We start from the raw sequence: 5,485 nt of genomic DNA on the forward strand, positions 1-5,485 counted from the left end.
GGGGCTCTGCAACTTACCTGGCTGCTTCTTGTTCTGACTGAGAGCTGCTGGAAACAGGGGGTGGGGCTTGTTACTTATGCCCGCCCCCTGGGCTCTTTACTGCCAGAGCTCCGCTCCTGTGCGCTCCTGCAGGAAATGACCTCTGGGTGTTATCGACATATTGATGACACCCAAGCCCATACCTCCGGACAATCTGGGCGAGGGGGCGCATGTATATGTTAAATAGCATCGGGGAGAGTACTGCCCCCTGGGGCACTCCGCATTCAAGCGGGTGCCTCCGGGACTGCTGCTCCCCTATTCCAACCCTCTGTCCCCGACCTTGGAGAAAAGAGACAAGCCATTGAAGGGCGAGAGATTGAAGATAGAAGGTCTGGGGGGCAAATCTCCTCCACAAAAAGTAATTTCAATAAAGGAAGGGCCCACATCAGCCAAAAACTTCTTCAGCTGAGGCCCATTAGCAATTCAGTACTTGGACAGATAATGACTAGGCCTCATGCTCCACACCCTACCCAGTTTTGTTTTTTCTTCTTCAGCCCTAGCTACACACACTCCTCCCAATATGCAGACTGAGTAGTTTCACCAAAGCTCTACAGTTGTCAATTCTGGCTTGCAAAATCCCTGGAGAAATGGAAGTGGCGCTTGGAGACAGCAGAGTTTGGGGAAAATTGCTCAGAGGGGTATAATGTCATAGAGTCAACCCTGCAAAGCAGCCATTTTCTGTATGAGAGCTGATCTCTGTCATCTGGAAATCAAGTTGTAACTCCAGGAGAACTCCAGGCCTCACTTGGAGGTTCTAATGAAGTGTCAGTTTTAGTTCAGGCACACTCACAGTGCACAAACAAGAACTGTAAAGAATGGTCCATCTCTTTAGCTGCTAAACTAAATCATAAGATATAATTAACCTGGTGAACGTTATTGTTCATCTTTGTAGCTTTTGTGCAATCTCACACAGGGACTGCACATGTGCAGGCCACCAGCAGAAATGAAATTTCAAAACTTTCCAGTACTTTCTATAGTGCAAAGAGCATTTCCCTGCCGCTCTGTGTGAGTCACCTCCATCCTGTCAATACATGACCATGAGAGGGGAACACTCCTTCCCTCAGTCCTTCTTTCACCTTGTGGAGGATCATTCTATCTTTTTTGCTTTCCTCAGTTGTGTGAGAGTTCTTCAGTTCTTCTTCAGATATCTGTTCTTTCTATTTGGTGGTGAAATTCAAGATTTTTTTCTCAGGGTGGCTTTGTTTAAAAAGTGCAGAACTAAAATGGCCCAGACTGACAACCAGTGTTCCCTGTAAACTGAGTTAGTGTGAGCTAGCTCACAGTTTTTTAGCCTCCGGCTCACACCTTTTTGTCTTCGCTCAGGAAGGATGGCTCCAGAGCAAACTCATTTATGTAGCGGCCAAATCGCTCGCTCACAACTTTAATGCCAGTAGCTCATGAAGTAGAAATTTTGCTCACAAGACTCCACAGCTTAGAGGGAACATTGCTGACAACTGGAGCTTGTGTCTGTTCTGTCTGGGAGAAGCAGATTATGTGGGAGCTAGTGCTGCTTATAAGCAGTTTACTCTCAAGGTGGGTAATACAAAGCCTCCCAGTTAAAGAGAGCTCTTTGGAAGAAAGCTTTATTGGCACAAGAAAATCCCTCATCTGAGCACCTCTCGGATCCTGAGAAAAGGGCCCATACATCCATGGCCGGCTCGCCCGCTAGGCGAGCTAGGCGCTCGCCTAGAGCGCGCCGGCTCTCAGGGGCGCCAAACTGCACCCCGCCGCTGCTGCCGCCGCCCTAATCGGGGCCGCTCCTCTCTCTCACGCTCTCTCTCTCTGCCACAACTCAAGGGAGGGAAGCAGGGGAGGGAGGGAGGAAGGAAGGCGGCGAGGAGGCAGAGGGCGCCAAGGTACTACAGCCCCGCTGCCTGCCGCCTGCCTGCCCCGCCCTGAGAAGGGGCTTCAAAAGAGGCTGCCAATTATGCTGGCCGAGGGAGAGAGAAATTGCGGAGGGGGTGTCGTTTCGCGGCCTGTGGTGAGTGACGCTTCTCCCCTCCTCGTTTTCCCTCCGCTAGGGTCAGGGGTGCCTCAGCCGGCGAGGCAGAGCGCCCAGGGGCCTGCTGGGCAGCCTCTCCGCACCTTCTCCGTCCTCCTCTGCTGCTCAGGTCTCATTCGAGGGAGCGAGGGAGGGAGGGAGGAAGGAAGGAAGGGGGGCGGTCATGGTCATGGCCCTCACGGGGGTGTCAAGTGGCTGCTCCTCGGCCAAAATGAAAGAGAACTTGTTGGCGCTTTACAGGCTGCCCCGCAAGGCTGGGCCGCCACTTCTCAGACAGGGAGGGGCACCTCGGGGAGGGCCAAGGTAAGCCGGACGGGAGGGAAGGAACTTTAACGCCGGTAGCTCACAAGGTAGCATTTTTGCCCACTACACTCCACAGCTCAGAGGGAGCGTTGGTTCCAAGTATCTGAGGAAGAGAGCAGTGACTCCCGAAAGCTCCCACCCGGCCACCAATGTTGTTAGTCTTGAAGGTGCTCCTGGAATCGCCCGTTTCTCCAGCTACAGACAGACCGACTCATCTTGCTTAGAATTCTTTGGTCTCCCAAAGCAGCGCGAAGTTTCCTCTCCCCTTTACTTCCATCCACCCACGTCTGCTGCTTCGCAGAAATCCCTCTCCCCCTTTCCACCCCCCCTTCTCTAGAAGACACTTGGTGGGGGTGGGGAAGGCCGGAGAGATAACCGATAGGATCAGGGGTTGAGACATTTCGTTCTTCCTGCCGGGGCGCGCGAATTTCTAAGCTGACTGGAAAGGACAGACCCTCCCCTCCTCTCTCTGTCTGTCCCCCCCCTTTGCAAAGACTGCAGCTTAGGTGTGTGCTTTTCTGCAGCTCCGCTGGAAGCAGTCTTCCCTCTAAGCTGAGTGAGTGTGTGCTGGCTCACAGTTTTTTAGCTTCCAGCTCACACATTTTTGTCTCGGCTCAGGAAGGGATGGCTCCAGAGCAAGCTGATTTATGTGGCGGCGGAGGGGGGCAAGGACCCATTGGGATCCTTCTCTCCAGGCCCCGCCTGGAGGTTGGCAACCCCCATAATTGGTGGGCGCGTGGCCGGGGGCGCCAGAAGGTAGCCCCGCCTAGGACACAAAAACGCCTGGAGCCGGCCCTGCATACATCCGCTGTGTAGTGTGAGTATGTTGGAAGTGAAGGTGCTGTCCCCTGCCTCAGCCTCCAGACCTCGTGGCAAGAGAGACAGATAGCTAGATAGTCACACTGACCTTTCCTTCCAGTGTTTACTTTCCTCTCACTATCCCTTTGATATGCAGAATGGGTATGTCAGAGAACAACTTCCTTCCATTCATTCTGTCTCACATTCTTCTTCCTCCTGCACGCACCATGAGGGAGGACACGTTGTCCCCATCTTGGCACCATGACTCAGGTGGCCCCTCACCATCTGAGTCCATCCTTAGTTAGCGAGACTAGAATACTATCTGTCATCTTGCCTATCCAGATTATAATTCTAGAATAAAGAGGCTAGTATTAGTCTGATTAATTGAAAACGTGGCTCTGTGTACCTTTGGGGCACTCTAAGCTATGTTACTCTGGTTGAACGCACTTCTGAGCTAGGAGCTTTATGCCCTCTGCTGAATAGTCAGTGGTTACTGGGCTTCCGGTCGAGCTAAGATGGAGGACTAACGCATTTTGCGACCGTGCGAAGTGGGCGACAGCCACTTTTGACAGATTGGGCAGTCTACAGCCCAATGCATCGCTCCCCAGCAAGGGGGGGGGGGACAAGCAGGCAGCAGCGCCCACGAGGGAGTGTGAGATTGGCGTGATTGAGTTTCGGAAGAAGCTGAATCAGGCTTTGATCTCCTCCCACGAAGAGGGCAAGTGCCGAGCAACTCTCCAGCGGCCGTTCGAGCCGGAATACCGGCATAAATCTTTCATCAGCCGACCTCTTGAAGAAGGGCAACAACAGTGAGTGAAAAGAAGCAATGTGAAACCCGATTTAATCGTGCTAGATAACAATAAACGTGCCGCTTACCTGAACTGAGATAAGAAATATTTTGGAACAAGCGGTTGAGCGGATAAAAAATAGACATTCCCAGAGATCTGATTCCGGAAAGAAAAAAAGTTGATTGAAGGCTTTTAAATTGTAAAAACACATTTTGTTTATCATTCCTGCGGTGGGGACTGAGATGTGCGCGCAGCCGAAAAACCGAAACTGACGAAATACATCGCGGGAAGAACAGGCTAGTGTAACGAAAGAAGAGTTCCGAGTTGGTTGAGCAGGAAGTAGAAATCCTAGACGGGCAGTGAACAACAGAAAGAAAATCGGACTCTTTAAAATGCAGGACCGGATGTGAGTATATGTGAGTAGACGGGACCTGCAGAGTTGCAAACTGACCTACTGACCTACTCTACACTAAATTACCATAGAGAAGTTGCGCCCGACATTTTGAGGAGGACTTCAACATAAATTACTTTTTAAACATCTTTCTGAGTGCTTTTGAAGAGCGCAAACAGAGTGACACGGCTGATTTACAGTTTACCATTTAGGGAAGACTGTTTATTTGTGAATTTGCGCACAGTATTGAATTTGCCAAAACGGAGACCAGAAGGGGAAAGAAAAGATCTGATTCAGACCCTGCAGTTGAACCAGTCGTGAGATCAAGGACAGGTTCTACATCAACCCCCAAAATGTCAAGGGAAAGGGAGAAAAAGGAGATGCAAGTTGCTATGGAAGCGATGGAGAAAAGGATGACAGATGCGATCCAAGCTATGGGGGAACAGATGGAAAAACGACTAGGGACTCAGATTGTAAAACAACTGGAAGTGCAAATGGAAAAGCAACTGGAGGTCCAAATGGCAAAGCAAACTCAGATTCACCTGAAACAACTTGAGGAAGTCCAGGAAAAAAATATAACAGCAATAAAGGAACTGGTTACATCAGAAATAACTTCAATCAAGCAAGAAATGGAAGGAGTCAAAAAAGAGATGCAAGTTACTGCAACCAAGGCAACAGAGACAGAAGAAAAAATACAACAAATGGAAATGAATCAAGATTCTTTGACTCAGCAACTAAGAAGATCTGAAACAATGATGGAGTTCAGGAGGATGCAAACTCATCTGAGATTTAGAGGCATCAAAGAAAAAGAAAAAGAAAATATAAGAGAGGAAATGATGAAGGCCATAACATTATTTTTGGGGGAAGATGAAGGGACAATGGATTCAGATTTTGACTTAATTTACAGAGTGAACTCCAGAATTGCGGAAAAGAAAAATTTACCAAGAGATGTAATTGTACAATTTGTAACAAGAACAACAACGGAAGATATTTTTAAAAAACAATTTACTGTTCCGTTTGAAATGGAAGGAAACAAAATCATGGTGATGAGAGAACTCCCAAGAGCAATACTTCAAGACAGAAAAAGGTATAAACCTTTGGCGGACAAACTGAAGGCCTTGAACATTAGGTACAGGTGGGAAATTCCGCAGGGTTTATCTTTTA

This window comes from Gekko japonicus, unplaced genomic scaffold, assembly GCF_001447785.1.
Source record: "Gekko japonicus isolate JY-2015 unplaced genomic scaffold, Gekko_japonicus_V1.1 scaffold1194, whole genome shotgun sequence".
Lineage (NCBI taxonomy): Eukaryota > Metazoa > Chordata > Lepidosauria > Squamata > Gekkonidae > Gekko > Gekko japonicus.